Below are 22,003 nucleotides of genomic sequence, written 5' to 3' on the forward strand. Positions count from 1 at the left end.
TTTGCGTTGATATTCCGGTGAGTTCGATTGTTTGAATGTTTGTATTGTCTTTTGTAGGTTTTTCTTGCCACTATTAAAACTACTTCGAACAGATATTACTCTTTGTCATGATGCCACAACCCGATGACATAATAAAAATGACAGGTTTATTTTCACTCTATTTGTGGTTTTACTAAGATTAACTTCACAGTTGCTACTTGCTACGTTATCGTACCATCGTCGCGGCTGTGTACCCTATTAAAATGGCAAATGACACCTATCACAAGCGACTATACTCAAAATGAACTACATGGAAATATTACCAACATTGACACCATTAAAACTGTATCTATGTATATCACATTTAGATTAGTCGGCGAAATGCAACATTAAACCCCACGACTTGGTACCGTTTACGACACCGCGAATTTAAAGCTCTATATAAAATACATAAATACTTCTTACGGATGCTGCACGCCTTGAGTACAAGTAGATATAAGACTAATATATATTTATGAAGTAACTACCATCTATCTATTTTCTATATTTTCCCGTTATCTTTGTATCTTTGATTACAGCACATGTACCTGTGACTTGATCAATAAAGTCTTACAATTTAGAAATCTTAGAATTCATTTTACATTTTGAGTACAAATCTTAGTTTAGTTTCACTGGTGCTGGCAACACGTATGATATAACACAATATCTACATGTTAACATAATAAAGATTCTTCCTTTGGCACAGTTCCACATAGTTGTAATTGACAATATAACGCAAACAATCGTATACCTTACATGACAGATTAAAAATAACTACGACTTGGACCTCTATTTGTCAGAGCCAATCTAACTGAGCAACATTGAAGATTATTCCCGTTAATTGTCGGACAAGAGCGTAAGTACTGAATAATTTTGTTTTGTTTTGACAGTATTATTTAAAATATGTACTTGTGTTTAGATATGTAAGTATCAAGTGCAGCATTTAAATTATATTATTGAATTAGATGATAAAGGCATGATTAATGAATAAAGTAGAAAACGTCATTAGGGTATTCATACTAACACACTTAGTAGCTCTTTATCTCAGCATGATACAGGGCCAATAAAAGTTCTTTAGACCTTTCAGAACTTGACAAGAAGTAGTTTAAAGATTTTTTTTTTGGGCCATGTGACATTGAATGGCAGTCAAGGTCATTCATATTAACAAACTTGGCAGCCTTTTTTATCAGCATGCCGCAGACCAATATTCCGGATCTTAACCAGAATTCTCCTCATGCAACAACAGGACTTCCAATAACAGGACTTCCAGAACTTCACAAGAAGTCGTTTCAAGATCTTAGGTTTTTTGGCCCCTGTGACCTTGAATTCAGGTCAAGGTCCTTAGTACCAAACAAACTTGGTACCCATTTATATTAGCATGCTACAGGCCCAATGACAGGTCTCTAGGCCATACGAAATTTGAGAAAAAATTTTTTAATGACTTTTTCGAAAAAAATTCACCTTTGAACTTTGACCGTTATTTCAAACCGGAAGTTGACATGTTACATTAGTTGTTTGTTCCAATATTTATTTTTCATGACATATCCAAATAAAGAAATTAAAGATAGATAGTTGAACATAAATGTCAAAAGTGAACACAACCGAAAAGAACATAAACCATTTAACCTAACTAATATATAGATAGGAAAAGAATACATATAATTCTAAGACACATAGCTCCTCTTGTTTCAATCACTGATAAAATTTGGCCTATAAATAAATACTTGAAATTGATAGGTTTAACTCGAAAGGATTAATGTAATTTCTGTAATGAAGACATATAAGAACACAATAATTTAAACTGTCAGAAAACACAAGAAATATTGAGAAAACTAGAACATTTGATTCTGCAGAAAACTTACAAAACTATAATCTTTACCGTTAAAAATATTTTATTTGGACAGCCAGAAAATTAAGTGACATCATAATCTGTAAGATATTTAAATCCACTTATATAGCATTATATTTGCTCTTGTTCCAAAAGGCAAAACAGCCTTAGTTTTGAGTTATTGAATACCTACTTTTCAGAAAACAAGTAGACGGAATGATAGTTTTTGTGTGGTATTAATAGCGACAGGTAAGTCTTGCGTCATGTATATTAAGTGTTGTCGCCATTTATACCACAACATATAGTTATACTGTGATTTATATATATATAAGTATTTGGCAGCGGTCTTGTAGGGTTTTTAAAGTAGATGGAATGATAATTTGCACAGGGCCAGTAATATGACAGACTTTGACCTTACACCTGGATTTTTCAGAAAACAAGTAGACGGAATGATAGTTTTTGGGTGGTATTAATAGCGACAGGTAAGTCTTGCGTCATGTATATTAAGTTTTGTCGCCATTTATACCACAACACATAGTTATACTGTGATTTATATATATATAAATATTTGGCAGCGGTGTTGTAGGGTTTTTAAAGTAGATGGAATGATAATTTGCACGGGGCCAATAATATGACAGACTTTGACCTTACACCTGGATTTTTCAGAAAACAAGTAGACGGAATGATAGTTTTTGTGTGGTATTAATAGCGACAGGTAAGTATTGCGTCATGTATATTAAGTTTTGTCGCCATTCATACCACAACACATAGTTATACTGTGATTTATATATATATATAAATATTTGGCAGCGGTCTTGTAGGGTTTTTAAAGTAGATGGAATGATAATTTGCACAGGGCCAATAATATGACAGACTTTGACCTTACACCTGGATAAACGTCATATCAGTTATATAGACAAACAGAGCAGTATTTCAACAATAACTCGTGTGTTATATTAATGAACTTTAATTTCAAGTTACAATGGAATTCCAGCTAATTTTCATAGGATGAATCATGCTACCTTTTCCAAAAACAAATGACTAAGAGACTTATCTTGGGATGTAGTATTGTGTAAGTGTAACGTTTAAATCAACTCTAACTTTATAATACAAGTTATTACTACAGAATAACTTGGGTTATTTAAGGAACAAGTTCAGGTTTTTTAAATTTGTTTATTTCATAAATTTAGCTTAATTGATATATGAGTTGTCCCCCTTCATAACATTCAGCCCCATCGACCTTTTGTAGATCACCGGAAGTGACCTTTCCGGTCTTTTTTGTCACGGTGTTAAACGAAAACGTGTTGAAGAAAAAGCCATCCATAAGTTTTTGTATAATCGACGTGCATCCGAAGTCCATTGTGTGGTTTCGACACAGATTTATATTGGTGGTCGGTAATTTGTATGTGCTGATTAATAATTGTGGGGTTTAGCGTGCACAGGGCGCTGTTAATCCCGTTCTTAAAATATCGAATCTATTCTCACGTGTAAAGATGGTTGGCGTTCGTGATTCTACAACGCCGTTAGCTGTAGCAACTATATTTACACGTTTGTATAGTTCTATTGAATCCTTGTTACGTCAATGGGAAATAATTAGACTCGTCAAATGTTAGAATATCGTTTTTTGAATTTATTGAAGCAGGTCAGTTCGTCCCGCTCGGTCCGAGTTGTCAAACGGCGAGCGTCGTCGGTTTAGATCTGTCTATTGATTACGACTGATATTTGCACTCGTGCAGGTTGATGTTGTTTTCGTGTTAATAAAAGTTACAAAAATCGTTAGGAAATTGATTGGAGCTAGGTTTAGATTTAAATGTTTAATTCTTTTAGTGAATGTATTTAACATCTGTATGAAATAATTAGTCGAAATTTTTTGTTAATATTTATTTATTTATAATTTGTCGGTTTTTTAACAATTTTGAGTTCTAACTACTTAACTTGGCTAGGAATTCTTTGTGGACTGTTTTTGTGTCCAAATTGCTGATGATTAATTATACCAGGTTTTAAGATTCTGTTTAAAAAATAATTACAGTTTATAATTTGAATTTCAATTTAATATTCATTAATTTTAGTTTGATCTTGTTCTAATTTATAGCACCTATTACATTTGAGCTAATTGCCCAACATGCCTCCATCCAAGAGAAGGAAGACTAATAGTCCTTATGCCAGGGCTGCTCGAAGGGGTTCAGGTCCCAGGGGTCGAGGGCGTGGTACCAGTCAGCTGCAGGAGAGTGATCATGAGGTGTCTGTCATTCCGGAGCTACAGGAGCATGACCGTTCCCCAGACGGAGTCCAGGATGAACAAGCATCAGCTTCCGGTACCAATTTGTTGTCGAGTATGCCACTTCAATCCTCGATCTCAGGTACTGATTTCCCTTCCCCATTGATTAGTGTTGGGGACACTGTGGGGGCCCATGTATCCCAGGCAACCAGAGCTCGAATCTGGAGCTCGGAATATTTAAAATTTGGCTTTGCTTCTTGAAACAAATCAGGAAGCAATAAATTCACAAACGCTAAGTATAGTTGACGGTGCACTTGTTCTAAAGCAGAAAGGGACCAAAAATAGAATAGATACTATAGAAGCTTGGACAGACGCTTTCATAATATTTAGTGCAATTTTTACACAGAGGCATGATAGGGGGCAGGAACTGCTTAAGTATATGTCAATTGTTAGATTGGCAGCTAAATCATTCAAGGGAATGGGATGGAAAACATATGATGAGCAATTCAGGCTTCGTCAAGCTCGCCAGCCTGATAGGTCCTGGGGTGTAGTTGATGGGGAATTATGGTTAACTTGCTTGTCATCTGGCATGTCAAAGGCTGGTGACGGTTCCAATCAAATCAGAAGTAACATGGCTAGAGGCTGCTGTTATGAATTTAACTATAAGGGATTATGTCAAAGATCAAATTGTAGTTATGCTCATAAATGCATGCAATGTGGTGGGTCTCATTCAAAGATTTCTTGTTTTCGAGGTCAAGGCCAGGGGTTCAAAGGTCAAGCTGGGATGAATAATATTAGAATGCCTTCTCAATTTAGTGGGGCAAGCAATATTCGGGGGTCTAATCCACCTCAGGCTAATTTTCGTCCCCAATCAGCATCCTACAGTAGATACCATTATAACAAAGATATGGGATCTGGGAAAAACCCCAATCAACAAAATGGCTCTTAATCGTTATTTAGACCTATACCCAAACAAAGCTGTTGCACAGGTATTGAAGGAAGGTTTTGATAGTGGTTTTAAGCTTCATTTTACAGGCCCTCGTTATCCAAGGGAATCAAAAAACTTGCGGTCTGCATTACAAAATCCTGATATCCTTGTTACTAAGTTACAGCATGAAGTGGAAGCTGGTAGGATGATAGGTCCATTTAAAACTAAGCCAATTTCTAATCTTAGGGTCTCACCAGTGGGTTTAGTTCCTAAAAAAACAGGGGGTTGGAGGCTGATTCAGAATTTGTCATATCCAGAGCATGAGAGCGTCAATGATTTTATAGACGAATCCCTTACTTCAGTACACTACACTACATTTGATCAAGCAATGTCAATGGTTCAAAAGCTTGGTAAGGGTGCTTTGCTAGGAAAAAAAGATATCAAATCAGCCTTTCGTTTGCTGCCAATTTTTCCAGGTGATTTTGACTTATTGGGTATAAAAGCGGGTGAAGATTATTATGTTGACAAGTGTTTACCCATGGGGTGTAGCATCTCTTGTGCTGCCTTTGAAAAGTTCTCAACATTTTTGGAGTGGCTAGTACGTAGTCAATGTAACAGCAATTCAATCGAACACTATCTCGATGACTTCCTATTTGGGGGTAAGTCTGATGACATTGCTTGTAAACAGGCCATGGACAGTTTTGATAATATTTGTCTGGAATTAGGTGTACCTGTCGCAGTAGAAAAGACTGAGGGTCCAGTCACTTGTTTAGTTTTCCTAGGATTAGAAATTGACACCCTTGAAGAAATAGTTAGAGTACCACAGGACAAGGTTCAGGAATTAACTCTGATTTTAGCAGACTTGGTTCAACAAAATAAAATTCAGTTAAAAGACCTTCAGAGTTTATTAGGTAAACTAGCCTTCTGCGTTAAAGCTATGCCAGGTGCCAGAGCCTTTTCTAGGAGATTGTATGGGTTGTTATCTGGTGCTTCTAGACCTAATCATTTTATTCGTTTGTCAAAAGGAACAAAAGAAGATATCAGAGTTTGGTTAGAGTTCTTTCAGAGTTTCAATGGTACCTTTCATTTCTTTGATCAGAACTGGATTGCTAACTCCGACTTAGAGCTGTTCACTGATAGTGCAGGTAATGTTGAATTAGGTTGTGGCGCTGTGTTCGGAAAACATTGGTTTGTCTTCAAGTGGCCCAGCAGTTGGCATAACTCGCCTGTGCTGAAAGACATTACCTTTTTAGAATTGATTCCTATTGTTATGGCCCTCTTTACTTGGCAGAGAGAATTCGGTAACAAAAAAATATTACTACATTGTGATAACGAAGCTTTGGTGGAGATACTTAATAATTCAACTTCTCGTTCAGATCATGTGATGGCACTGATTCGTCCATTAGTTTTACATTGCATTAGAAGCAATATTCAGATCAGAGCTAGACATGTAAGAGGTAAAGACAATTCAATTGCTGATGCTTTGTCACGTTTTCAGTGGTCCAGATTCAGGGAATTGGCTCCCGAGGCCGATCAGCATCCAACAGTCATCCCCCAGGCATTTTGGAGCAATATAAAAAACAGTTTGACAATTTGATATTGGCTTCAGTTTCTGAAAATACAGCTGAAGCCTACACGTCAGGTTTAAACATGTTCAATACTTTTGTTGTCGACACTGGTCTAACAAGGGTCTGGCCCCCTCCTTTGAGCCAGATATTGAATTTTGTGCTGTACATGGCTGATAAAGGTTTGTCTCCTGCAACAGTCAATACTTATTTAGCAGGTATTAATTTTCATGTTAAGTCTTCTGGCTTTCTTTGTGAGGATTTCTTGTCTAATTTTCTCGTGAAGAAAATGTTAGCTGGTATGAGGAGACAAAGGAAAGTAAGTAACATGAGGGCCCCTATTACTGCTGATATACTGGCTAGGATCTTAAAGGCTTTGCCTTTGGTGTGCAGTTCTACATACGAGTCAAAAATGTTTTCTGCAGCATTTTTAGTAGCATTCTTTGGTTTTTTCCGAGTAGGCGAACTAACTGTCACGAAAATGAGCATGATTCAGAAGGTGGTATCTTTGCAGGATATTAAGATAGGGAATATTCTCGAAGTTGCTCTCCGTTTTTCAAAAACTGATCAAGAAGGTAAAGGGTGTACCGTATGTATTCCTCGTTTAGAAGGAACATTCTGTCCAGTTAAATGTCTTGAACAGTACATAACAGTAAGGCATAGGAACCCTGGCCCCCTCTTCTGCCATTTTGATCATTCTCCTTTGACTAGGTACCAGTTTGCATCAGTTTTAAAAAAAAACCTTGCTTTTCTTAGGCTTTGATAGCAATCGGTATAAGACGCATTCATTTAGAATAGGAGCTGCCACTGAAGCAGCAATCAGGGGCTTATCTGACAGGGAGATTCAGTTGTTGGGGCGCTGGAGTTCAGACACCTTTAGGCAGTATATCAGAATTCCAGAGAAAGTTATGTTAGAACTAAAATTTTAAGCTATATTGCTTTGTCTTGATTTAGGTTTTCCTGCCTCTTTGTAAAGACCTAATGTATTACACCTTTCAAAGTATAATGAATAGTATTCTAGAGCACTGGCGTCCCCTTGCTCTGATTGTTCAAAAATTAGGCTATTTGTTACATGGGCTAATTTTAGCCTTAAGTTTTCAGGAAATCACAGTCATTCGATCTACATAGTGGGCTCTTCCATTATTAAGCGAGCCTCCTTTCACGCAGCGACTAGGCCAGGGGGTCGCCCATCTTGGATTACAACGACAGAGTTGTTATATATGGTGGAGAGGACAGAGTGGGATGAGGTGGGATTCTGTTATTACCAATGTGCAGGATATGATGAATGCTAAGGGGGAACCATCTATGCTAATATTACATTGTGGAGCCAATGACCTTATTGAGGTGGGGTCCTACAATTTAAGGGAACAAATCTGTATGGACTTCAGGTACCTAGCTAGCCTCCTTCCCCGTACAGTCCTAGTTTGGTCACAGATGTTGCCCCGGTTAAGTTGGCGCGGTTCGGAGAATGTGTCTGCTGCCAATCGGGCCAGAATTAGAGTCAATAGGGACATTGCAAAACAAGTGTTAGAACTGGGGGGTGGATATATTAAATACAATGATATTCAGGCAAATCGTGTTGCATTTTTAGACACAGACAATGTTCATCTAAATAGCTTAGGCAATGATATATTGCTCAATTGTATACAAGGGGCAATCGAGCGAATGCTGTTTTGGGGCGACCGGTTATTCCCACAATTTTCGTAACCAGTTTTAAGTAGTTATGTTTCAGTAGAAATTATCTATTTGGTTTAATTTCGGCTAGGGTGGTTTGGGATGTTAGCTTCGTTCCCCCATAATATTCCTATCATGTGGCGGAGGCTCATGTAAATGAATTCATTTTCATGAGCCTTGTGGCAGGACTTCGCTAACATCAGCCCAGGGAATAATTAAAAGCATATTTCACAAGTTAAATTGGCATATTTTGGATGATCATTGGATTCTCCTTGATCATCAAATGTCTTGAATTTTCAGTCAATTTAAATTGTTATTGTACTTGTTTTCTACTGGTAGTGATGCCAGTTGGGCAGTTATTGACGCCCTTTGATTGATGCGTGGGCCGTTATTGACGCCCCTTGAATTGTGTGGGCCGTTATTGACGCCCTTGAATTGTGTGGGCCGTTATTGACGCCCCTTTGAATTGTGTGGGCCGTTATTGACGCCCTTTGCTTGTTGTGGGCCGTTATTGACGCCCAATATTAAATGGCAAAATAAACACCGTGGCCATTACTATCAATATTGTGTTTGTTGTTTTATTAAATAATACAAGTTATTACTACAGAATAACTTGGGTTATTTAAGGAACAAGTTCAGGTTTTTTAAATTTGTTTATTTCATAAATTTAGCTTAATTGATATATGAGTTGTCCCCCTTCATAACATTCAGCCCCATCGACCTTTTGTAGATCACCGGAAGTGACCTTTCCGGTCTTTTTTGTCACGGTGTTAAACGAAAACCCTCCCTCCCTATCCCTTTAAATTGAAAGAGATTTCTGCGTTGTTTTATGTCTTTTTCAGCATCGCTGGAATTTTCCTCATGGTTTGTGTTACACCTGTGAAAGTCGCCATTCCAATAATGCAGTTACAGGAGAATGGACATTTATATTGAATGCTTCAGTAGAGTTTGTGCCATGACGTTGGTTTGTATACTTCTGCGCGTGTGTTTCCTTCGTGCTTTTTAATACCATATTAGTTGGGCTGGCAGGACTTCGCTAACATCAGCCCAGGGAATAATTAAAAGCATATTTCACAAGTTAAATTGGCATATTTTGGATGATCATTGGATTCTCCTTGATCATCAAATGTCTTGAATTTTCAGTCAATTTAAATTGTTATTGTACTTGTTTTCTACTGGTAGTGATGCCAGTTGGGCAGTTATTGACGCCCTTTGATTGATGCGTGGGCCGTTATTGACGCCCCTTGAATTGTGTGGGCCGTTATTGACGCCCTTGAATTGTGTGGGCCGTTATTGACGCCCCTTTGAATTGTGTGGGCCGTTATTGACGCCCTTTGCTTGTTGTGGGCCGTTATTGACGCCCAATATTAAATGGCAAAATAAACACCGTGGCCATTACTATCAATATTGTGTTTGTTGTTTTATTAAATAACTAGGCATGTCAAAGGGAGGTATTGAAAAGTCTAGTTATTGAAGGTCTAGTTTTCAGAAAAAAGTAGATGGAATAATATTTTTTATGAGATATTAATAGTGACAGGTAAGTCTTGCGTCATACATATAAAGAGTCGTCGCTAATTATATTTATACATAAATATTTGGCAGCGGTCTAATAAGTTTTTTTTTAAAGTTATATAGACAAACAGAGCAGTATTTTAACAATAACTCATGTGTGATATAAATAAACTTAAACTATAAGTCGAAATGACGTTACAATGGAATTCCAGCTAATGTTCATGTGATGAATCATGCTACCTTTTCCAAAAACAAATGACTAAGAGACTTATCTTGGGGTGTCGTATTACAATTTAAATTAAAAGAATTTGATAATCCTGTGCAATAAGATTAGGTGTAGTACAGACGAACAATTTTAATTATACTTTTGTTACCAACAAAATAAAAAGGGTTTACGCAGAGATTGCTATGCGCAGAAAAAGACAAAGAAAATATTGAACTTTATCTCATATGTGTCTGTGTTGTTCTATGTTCCGTTTTCATTCCGCTTTTAGTATGTACTATCATTCCGCATTCCGAATTTTAGTATGTTCCGTGTTCCGTCAATATTACCATACTCATTGTCTGATATTTATTGTTACACGATGGTGTTCTAAATAAGAATTATAAAAGTAATGTCTCTAACATGGTATACTGTTCCACCTGGAAATGGAACCAGATTTTATTAAAACATGCCCGATCAATTTATAGAAAATCCTACTTTAGAATAATTTTACCACGAATGCTTGTTCTACACTAAATTCTAAACGGATGTAACCGCTGTGTGATCATGATTAATCAGGAAGATGGCGTCCGAATCCGGACAGATTCAAGTCTGTTTCCGTAATTTGTTTTAATATTATTTCACAGACAATGCTTGTAACACACAGATCAACCGTCTGATTCAAGCGGTCTTGCTACATGACTATCCTGCAAGATGGCGTGAATTGCTTATGAAAAGAACTGCTACGCATCAAGCGGCGTAGCAATAAACATACCGTTAATTTTGAAGCAGCTTCTCGAACTGTTTGGTTATTGGTAGTTTGGTAGATATCCTCTAGAAATCAAGATTAAAAACTGAAATAGTAATTTAATATCAGCTTTATGCATGTGGCAGGTGAAACGACATTATCAAAATGAAAGCTCTTAAACATAAACAATCACAGAAATTTATACCTAACATTATCACATGATGTATATATCGCATGTATCTAATCAATTGAACAACCAATGTCCTATATACAGATATGTTAATATAACAAAAAATAGAAATGACAGGTTTATTTTCACTATATTCGTGGTTTAAATAAAATCAACTTCACAGTTGCTACGTTATCGTACCATCGTCGGGACTGTGTACCCTATCAAAATGGCAAATGACACCTCTCACAAGCGACTATACTCAAAATAAATTACAAAGAAAATATTACTAACACCGCGAATTAAAAGCTCTATATAAAATACATAAATACTTATTAAGGATGCTGCACGCCAGGAGTACTAGTAGATACAAGACTCTCATTATATATTCATTAAGTAACTACCATCTATCTATTTTCTATATTTTCCCGTTATCTTTGTATCTTTGATTACAGCACATGTACCTGTGACTTGATCAAATAAAGTCTTACAATTTAGAAATCCTAGAATTCATTTTACATTTAGAATACAAATCTTAGTTTAGTTTCACTGGTGCTGGCAACACGCATGATATAACACAATATCTACATGTTAACATATTAAAAATTCTTCCTTTGGCACAGTTCCACATAGTTGCCATTGACAATATAACGCAAACAATCGTATAAATATACCTTATTTGACAGATTAAATACTACTCCGACTTGGACCTCTCGTCGTCAGAGCCTATCTAACTGATCAACATTGAGGGTCATTCCCGTTAATTGTCGGACCAGAGCGTAAGTACTGAATAATTTTGTTTAGACAGTATTATTTAAAATATGTACTTGTGTTTAGATATGTAAGTATCAAGTGCAGCATTTAAATTATATTATTGAATTAGATGATAAAGGCATGATTAATGAATAAAGTAGAAAACGTCATTGGGGTATTCATACTAACACACTTAGTAGCTCTTTATCTCAGCATGCTACAGGGCCAATAAAAGTTTTTTTTAGACCTTTCAGAACTTGACAAGAAGTAGTTTAAAGATTTTTTTTTTGGGCCATGTGACATTGAATGGCAGTCAAGGTCATTCATATTAACAAACTTGGCAGCCTTTTTTATCAGCATGCCGCAGACCAATATTCCGGATCTTAACCAGAAGTTGTTTAGAGATTAATGATTACTTGGCTCATGTGACTTTAAATGAAAGTCAAGGTCATTCATATTAACAATCTTGGTAGCCAATTATCTCCTCATGCAACAACATGACTTCCAATAACAGGACTTCCAGAACTTCACAAGAAGTCGTTTCAAGATCTTAGGTTTTTTGGCCCCTATGACCTTGAATTCAGGTCAAGGTCCTTAGTACCATTCAAACTTAGTACCCATTTATATTAGTATTCTACAGGCTTTAGGTCATACGAAATTTGAGAAAAAGATTTTTTAATGACTTTTTCGAAAAAAATTCACCTTTGAACTTTGACCGTTATTTCAAACCGGAAGTTGACATGTTACATTAGTTGTTTGTTCCAATATTTATTTTTCATGACATATCCAAATAAAGAAATTAAAGATAGATAGTTGAACATAAATGTCAAAAGTGAACACAACCGAAAGAACATAAACCTTTTAACCTAACTAAAATATAGATCGGAATAGAATACATATAATTCCATTTAAAACTACTACAGACACATAGCTCCTCTTGTTTCAATCACTGATAAAATTTGGCCTATAAATAAATACTTGAAATTGATAGGTTAACTAGAGAGGATTAATGTAATCTCTGTAATGAAGTCATAGAAGAACACAATAATTTAAACTGTCAGAAAACACAAGAAATATTGAGAAAACTAGAACATTTGATTCTGCAAAAAACTTACAAAACTATAATCTTTACCGTTAAAAATATTTTATTTGGACAGCCAGAGAATTTAGTGACATCATAATCTGTAAGATATTTAAATCCACTTATATAGCATTATATTTGCTCTTGTTCCAAAAGGCAAAACAGCCTTAGTTTTGAGTTATTGAATACCTACTTTTCAGAAAACAAGTAGACGGAATGATAGTTTTTGTGTGGTATTAATAGCGACAGGTAAGTCTTGCGTCATGTATATTAAGTTTTGTCGCCATTTATACCACAACACATAGTTATACTGTGATTTATATATATATAAATATTTGGCAGCGGTGTTGTAGGGTTTTTAAAGTAGATGGAATGATAATTTGCACAGGGCCAATAATATGACAGATTTTGACCTTACACTTGGATAAACGTCATATCAGTTATATAGACAAACAGAGCAGTATTTTAACAATAACTCGTGTGTTATATAAATGAACTTTAATTATAAGTTACAATGGAATTCCAGCTAATGTTCATGTGATGAATCATGCTACCTTTTCCAAAAACAAATGACTAAGAGACTTATCTTGGGGTGTCGTATTACAATTTAAATTAAAAGAATTTGATAATCCTGTGCAATAAGATTAGGTGTAGTACAGACGAACAGTTTTAATTATACTTTTGTTACCAACAAAATAAAAAGGGTTTATGCAGAGATTGCTAAGCTCAGAAAAAGACAAAGAAAATATTGAACTTTATCTCATATGTGTCTGTGTTGCTCTATGTTCCGTTTTCATTCCGCTTTTAGTATGTACTGTCATTCCGCATTCCGAATTTTAGTATGTTCCGTGTTCCGTCAATATTACCATACTCATTGTCTGATATTTATTGTTACACGATGGTGTTCTAAATAAGAATTATAAAAGTAATATCTCTAACATGGTATACTGTTCCACCTGTAAATGGAACCAGATTTTATTAAAACATGCCTGATCAATTTATAGAAAATCCTACTTGAGAATAATTTTACCACGAATGCTTGTTCTACACTAAAATCTAAACGGATGTAACCGCTGTGTGATCATGATTTATCAGGAAGATGGCGTCCGAATCCGGACAGATTCAAGTCTGTTTCCGTAATTTGTTTTAATATTATTTCACAGACAATGCTTGTAACACACAGGTCAACCGTCTGATTCAAGCGTTCTTGCTACATGACTATCCTGCAAGATGGCTTGAATTGCTTATGAAAAAGAACTGCTACGCATCAAGCGGCGTAGCAATAAAACATACCGTTAATTTTGAAGCAGCTTTTCAAACTGTTTGGTTGTCGGTAGTTTGGTAATACCCTCTAGAAATCAAGATTAAAAACTGAAGTAGAAATTTAACATCAGCTTAATTCAAGTAGCAGGTGAAACGACATTATCAAAATGAAAGCTCTTAAACATAAACAATCTCAAAAATTATACTTAAAATTATCAAATGATGTTTAAATCGTATTTATAGGTATTTAATCAATGGAACGGCAAGTGTCTTATATACAGGCATGATATAACTAATAATAAAAATGGCAAGTTTATTTTCACTATATTCGTGGTTTTACTGAAATCAACTTAACAGTTGCTACATTATCGTACCATCGTCGGGACTGTGTACCCTATCAAAATGGCAAATGACACCTCTCACAAGGGATTATATTCAAAATTAATTACAAAGAAAATATTATTAACATTGACACCATATCAACTTTATTGATCTATGTATATCACATTTAGATGAGTGACATTAAACCCCACGTATAGGTTCCGTTTATGACACCGCGCAATACGACACCGCGAATTTAAAGCTCTATATAAAATACTTAACTACGCCATGAGTACTAGAAGATACAAGACTCATTATATATTCATGATGTAACTATCATCTAGCTATTTTTTCAATATTTTCCAGTTATCTTTGTATCTTTGACTTCTGCACATAATCAAATAAAGCATTACAATTTAGAATTCTTTTGAGAAGATTGAGAATACAAATCTTTATTTAGTTTGACTGGTGCTGGCACAGTTCCACATAGTTGTCATTGACAATATAATGCAAACAACCGTATATATACCTTACATGATAGATTGCATTTTTGTAAATACTACTCCGACTTGGAGCTCTCGTCGTCAGTGATCAACAGTGAAAATTATTCCCGTTAATTGTAGGATCAGAGCGTAAGTATTGACAAAAATGTTTTGAGAGTAATATATAAAATATGTACATGTGTTTAGATATGTAAGTGTCCACTGCAGCATTTAAATTGTATTTTCAATTTGATGACAAAGACGTGATGAATGAATAAATAAACTAGAAATTGTCATTGGATAATTTGACGGACTTTTCACCAACAAGAAATTGTGGTTCAGGTCATTCATATTAACAAATTTAGTAGCCTTTTATCTCAACATGTTACCGATCCAATTAATATTAGGTCTCTAGACCTTTCAGAACTTGACAAGAAGTAATTTAAAGATTTAAGGTTTTTGGCCCATGTGTCATTAAAATGGCAGTCAACAGAATTCATATAACAGACTTGGTAGCCGTATATATCAGCATGCCGCAGACCAAATATGTCTCTAGACCGTCTTTACCAGACGTTGTTTAGAGATCAATGGTTACTTGCCCCCTGTGAGCTTAAATGAAAGTCAATGCCATTCATATTAACAATCTTGGTAGCCAATTATCTCCTCATGCAATATGTTCAATAGCGGGTCTCTAGGCCTTTCAAAACTTCACAAGAAGTCGTTTCAAGTTTTTTGGCCTCAGTTCAAGATGATTCCTATCAACAAACTTAGCCATTTATATCAGCATGCTACAAGCTTAATAACAGGTCTCTAGGCCATCCGAAATTTGAGAAAAAGAATTTTAATGACGTTTTCGAAAAGAAAAGGCACTTTTGAACTTTGACTGTTATTTGAAACCGGAAGTTGATATGTTACATTTAGTAACAATTTTTATTTTACATGACATATCCAAAAACGAAAGAACTTCGCCAAGCCGTTAACGAGATATTGACAAAAGTTAAAAAATGGATGTGATGCCGTAGCGGCCGTATTGGATTTTTGACCAACATTAAGATGCTGCTGTCACACCTTCAACTCATGTCCTACCATTACTGTAACTGTCCTATATGTTACCGTTTACTGTCTTATATGTGACTCTAATATAAGACAGTCACTTATAAGACAGTAAAAGGTAACTTATGGGAGAGTTACACAATACGTGTGAGTATGTCTCCGAGCATAATCCAATAATTATGTTGAACACACAACACACAACCTGCCGGAATATTCGATTATTTTTTAATCCAAATTACGAAAAAATCCCACACAATGAATATGAAGAGAATTTAATCCTCTATTGTTGCAGAAATAAACACATCCATAGAATTTCTGTATATATCCCAGATCGAGTTTGTCCTCCTTATTATGAATTCACCACTTAATACCTATCTACAATATTAACTCCATTTCCTGCTTTCTGAAAACCTTATTGTTTTTGTACACCACTTTTGACTTTAGATTTCCAATCATATACACTGTAGTTTTATACTTTCAGAATTTCACATAAATCCCAATAGCTTGTTGAATGAAATTGCACATGATATGAAGATGCATGTGTGCATAATGATTTAGTATTTTCCCAATTAATCTAAGATATTCCCTAGAGAGGTCGAAATGTTTAAATCCTCCAAATTCCATGAAAGTTCTGGGGGCACCGACTGATTTGAACTGGCCTGGAAATCACTGTTATATGCGATTACTTAAGCAAGACACTTTCAAATAAAAGTCTTGTTTCATATGTCATTTCTCTACCACAACAGACATTGGAAAAAAAATGTCCTTTTTGTAATATAATTCAATAAAACCACCTTATTATATCGCTTCAATTGAGAAAATTATATCCCTCGACCACTGTCGGTGAACATGGTAAAAGGGAATTTATTTGGCAGGAGTCTTGTAGAGTAGTTGGAATGATAATTTTTGTGTGATATTAATAGCGACAGGTAACAATCTTGCGTCATACATATACAGAATGGTCGCTAATTATACCACAGCACATACAGTCGTACTGTGATTTATACATACATAAATATTTTGCAGTGGTCTTGTAAGATTTATAAAGTAGGTTCAATGATAATTTGTACCAGGCAAATATTATGACAGACTTTGGCCTTACAACTGGCTAAACGTCATATCAGTTATATAGATTATATAGATAAACAGACCATTACAATAACTCGTGTTTAATATAAAGAAACCTTAATTAGAAGGCTTAATATGTTTCATATTCTTACATTTACATTCAGAGTGTTTTGTCATGCCAAGTAGTTGTTTCGTCGTGTATAAATTTATAGATCAATTTTATTTGTTTTGCTAGGTTGTAATTTGTTTTAACATGGCGTAATAGTTATTTGCAGTTTTTTGAACATTAACTTTATAACAGAGTAGTCTCCCTTTTACATATTTTATATGAGAGTTGTCTCCTCTGACATATTTACTAGGAATTAATTACACAATATTTAAAATAATTATATATCAATTTATTTTTAAAGGATATGAATAGATGAGATGTAATAACGAGTAAATGAGGAATATATCTGAAATTAATGTGAAAGTGGTGAAAGGTTGTGCTCAAAATTAGAACTATCAATTTAGGTATGTGTGAGAGTCCTTCTGTGAAAGGAAAACTTTGTTTTTTTTATATGCCTATTGAATAAATTTATTTTTGTGTTAAAAAAGTTAATGTTAAGAATTCTTAAACACGAATTGAACCCTGTTATTGTTTGATTATCGTAATATTGTTCTTTTAAACTTTCTGCCTGCTAACAAACTGTTGCCTGTGTAAATAGAAATGTTAAATGAATGCATTTTGCTGTACGTAATTGCATAACAATAAACTATTGAAACATCTTCAGAAAAAAAAGGAAAAACTTTATAACATATCTGCGCTTTGGATTGTTTTATTATACATACTCAAACAAATCCAATGGTAGGGCGAGAGAAGGTAAAATGCCGTCAAATAAACTATTTTGTTTTTTAAAGATGCTACACCGCCGACGAATGGTAATTTAAAAACATCTACCTGCACAAACACATGCCAAAATAGGTTAGCCTTTGTTAAATATTCTTCATTTTTCATTCATAATTCATTTGAGTAGATCTTTTTTTTTTTTTTTTTTTTTTTTTTTTTTTTTTTTTTTTCTTCTTTTTTCACTCAGATAAGAGAATATTCACTTTTATGAGCAAGTTGCTTATCATTCTCAATTATTTTTTTTCTAACTTACTGTTGTTTTCTCAATATATCTCTTCATTCTAACACAAAACATAATTAAAAAAAAACAAAAAAAAAAAACACACAACCAAATACATACACTCATATACATACACCCTTACATAGATACATACATACAAACAAACATGCGCACCCTCATACACACACACACACACACACAATCACACACACATACATACACCCTTACATACATACACATACATACATACAAACAAACATACGCACCCTCACACACACACACACACACACACACACACACACACACACACACACACACACACACACACACACACACACACACACACACATACATACATACATACATACATACATACATACATACATACATACATACATACATACATACATTGTACATACATACACACACATACATACTAACATATATATCTACGTACAAAACACGCGCCACGCAAGCGGACACAGATCCATACATCATCCAACAATTCATTCAATCATATCAAGTAGTACCGTTATCTTCTTTTTTTTTTTTTTTTTTTTTTTTTTTTTTTTTTTTAACATCTTGTATACTTACCATCTGATGATTTTGCATTTGCTCATTGTTTATATTCTCATTTCATCATAGTGGTTTTATATTTATTTTTTATTTTTTTACATTTCATTACATTTAAATATCTTTTTTTTTTGCGTTCTCATACAGTATTCAGTATATTGCAAAAATATCTTTCATTTTTTCATCCATTTTTATACATATTGTGTATAGTACAAATTATTTCACTAATTTAAAAAATAGTTTCCTTATAAGTATTTTATACGTTACAAACAATAATTTCACTAACAGTCTGATCAATCCTACCGATAGTCAAATTTCAGTGTTGGTCGTATCAACTCTTGCCACATCGATTTGACAATCGGTACAATTGATCAGGCTTTTCTATATTCAATTCAATAGATATCAGCAGATATCTTATTTGCTAAATATTGCATATCTTACAGAAAGTTATGTAATAGTGACATATCTTGGTAAAATTTAAAGTTAAATTTCCTTTTCAATTCATACCTAAATAATTGAAGTATATCTACGTGTTTCGTTCTTGATTCACTGAGATGATACCATTTGTATATTACGAAGCCAATCAATGATAAAAGAATGTTAATATCATAATAAGCATCATAAGCCATTTTATAACCCAAAACTAAATATTTCAATTTTTTTAAGTCAATGGTGTATCCAAGTTTATTCATCGATTGTTTTATATGGTGCCAAAGTGGATCTACACAACAACACTCGATAAAATAATGATTGTAGTCATCCCTTATATTGCAAATATGACAGTTTTCGCACTCTTTAATGCGCCATCTTTTTAATAAGACACCATTAGGAACAATGTTATGAATCAATTTCCAACGAAATTTTTTTCATCATTTTCAAGTATTACTTTAAAAACAAAACGAAATAGGTTAGGTAAATAGTAAGTCTCTTCTACAATATTTAACATATCTTTCCATATAGTAAGATTACGACTAAAAACACCTTTTTTTCGTCTTAATATATCATAAATGTGACGGTTATTTATTTTTGTTAAAGATATTACACAGTGTTTAATAGAATTATATAGGCAAACGTCTTTCCATAAGATTTGAACTACTGACTTAGATTTTTCTGTATTTAGCTCCTGCAACCAAATTCTAGGTATGGCACGTTTAATAATTGATAATTCCGCGATCCAGTTTCTTTTACTTTTTAATTTCTGATATATAAGATTTTCATCGATACTTCCGTTCTTTCCAATTATATCATTTATATAAATTAAACCGGAATCACACCAATTTTTAAAATATAAAGCTTTGCCATTAAAGGTTATATACTTATTACCCCATATTACTTGCTGTTTGATTTCTCTGAAGTTTTTTTTTAACTTTTGTATCGGATTGTGTTTTATACCAAGCAATAAGCAGATCCAAATAAAAATCAGTAATGCAATGTTGTTTTGGCAAAAGCTTAATGGATCCAGTGTTCATTTTGAAAAGTAAATCATTCTCTCCAACTCTATCAAAATACAAACGAGGAATAAGTTTCCAATTAGCATCATCTTTACCTAAAAAACGTTTTATCCATGATATACGTAAAACATTAACGTGGCATTCAATATCTCTTACATTAAGCCCACCCTTTTCAAAATCGCCAATCATTATATTTCGCTTAACCTTATCGGGTTTTCCCTCCCATATGAATTCATATATCATTTTCTCTAGAGATGTTATTGTGTTACTATCAATCCCAATTGTATTTACAAGGAAAGTTATCTTAGGTATCATCAAACTTTGTATGATAATAGATTTCCCAAGTAAAGTGAGTTTTCCTTTTTTTCCAATTCTTTAGTAGAAGGTCTATACTCATTATTTTTTCTTTCCAACACAAATTTGAACACGCCTTGTTATTTCTGCCAAAATAAACCCCAAGAGATTTAACCATTGTGACCCATTTAATACCCGCATGACCTTCATCTTTATTCTTGTTTCTCCCAACAAATATCCCTTCTGTTTTGTCCTTGTTTAATTTCAAACCTGACACATCGCCGAACTCCTCCACCAACTTCAACGCCTTTTCAATGTCATTATATTTCATAAACAATGTTGTGTCATCTGCTAATTGAGATACCTTTATCATCTTTTTATTTATTTTGATGCCGTGCAAATCTTTTTCATTTCGTATTTTACAGGCTAGAAGCTCTGCAGATATCACAAATAATAGACAAGACAAAGGACAACCTTGCCTTATACCACGAGATATCTTGTAACTTCCGGTTAACCAATTATTGTTTTTCACACTTCCCCTAATATCGTTATATAATGTTTTTCACCCAATTAATAAAAGATACTCCGAAACCAAATTTTTCTAAACTTTTGAACATGAATTCCCACTCAATCGTATCAAAGGCCTTAGAAAAATCTAAGAATAAAATACAAGCATCATAGTTATTTTTTTCCGAAAAGTCAATTACATCTTGAATTAATCTGATATTATACCCAATGAACCTGTTCTTTATGTACCCATTTTGGTCAGTACTGATAATTTTTGACATAAGAGGTTTAATTCGAGATGCCAAAACATAGGCAGCTATCTTATAATCTGTATTCAAAAGAGAAATCGGTCTCCAGTTACGTAAATTTAAGGGGTCATTTTTCTTATATATAAGTGAGACAATTCCTCTTTTTTTGTGAGCTACTTAGCTCACCTCTTCTATAACAATTATTCAAGGATCCTATTACAATTTCACCAATTTTTTTCCAAAACTTTTTGTAGAATTCGGCTGTTAATCCATCACTGCCTGGACTTTTATTTGATTTCATATTGATTACGGCATTTTCACATTCCTTCATTGTTAATTTTCCCTCACAACACATTTTCTCTTCTTCATTAAGTATGTAATTCACTTTACAATTTTTAATATAAGCATTTACTTTGTCTTTATCAGGATTATTCGATTTGTATAAGTTTGAGTAAAAATCTTCAATTCCAGTAAGGATTTTTTCCGGATCTTTTTCAATTTCCCCATCATCAGTTCTTAATTGTGTAATCGTATTTTTCACTTGTCTATTTTTTTCCATACCCAAAAAATACTTAGTATTTTTCTCTCCATTTTCTACCCAATCTACTCGTGCTCTTATTTGGGCCCCTTTAGCTCGTTCTTGGTAGAGAACGTTTAACTGATTTTGAAGCTCATTTATATTATCTTGTGTTTCGTTACAGGGATTCTCATCGAAATTAATATTTTCCACAACCAATGCGTTTTCCAAGCAAGTTATATCGTCTTTCTTTTTCTTGCTTTTTTCTTTACAAAATTCAACAGTTTTATATTTAATCATAACTTTACAGTAATCCCATAAATCAGAAGGATTCAAATTTTCATTGCCTTTTACAACATCATCGATAACTTTGTTGATAAGATCTATATATTCATCATTTTCTAGATAACTGTTATTAAGT

General features: G+C 34.0%; 1 long non-coding RNA gene across 1 annotated transcript in view; it reads left to right on the plus strand.

Moving 5' to 3' along the window:
• Nucleotides 1–491: 491 nt before the first annotated feature.
• The window catches only part of LOC138332401 (uncharacterized), a 35,056-nt gene continuing 13,544 nt past the window's right edge, over nt 492–22,003 (plus strand). Inside the window, exons 1-2 of the long non-coding RNA XR_011209835.1 lie at nt 492–874; nt 11,549–11,641. This is a non-coding gene — a long non-coding RNA (uncharacterized lncRNA). The remainder of the gene's footprint in view (nt 875–11,548; nt 11,642–22,003) is intronic.

Source organism: Argopecten irradians, chromosome 9 (assembly GCF_041381155.1).
Source record: "Argopecten irradians isolate NY chromosome 9, Ai_NY, whole genome shotgun sequence".
NCBI classification, from domain to species: Eukaryota; Metazoa; Mollusca; class Bivalvia; order Pectinida; family Pectinidae; genus Argopecten; species Argopecten irradians.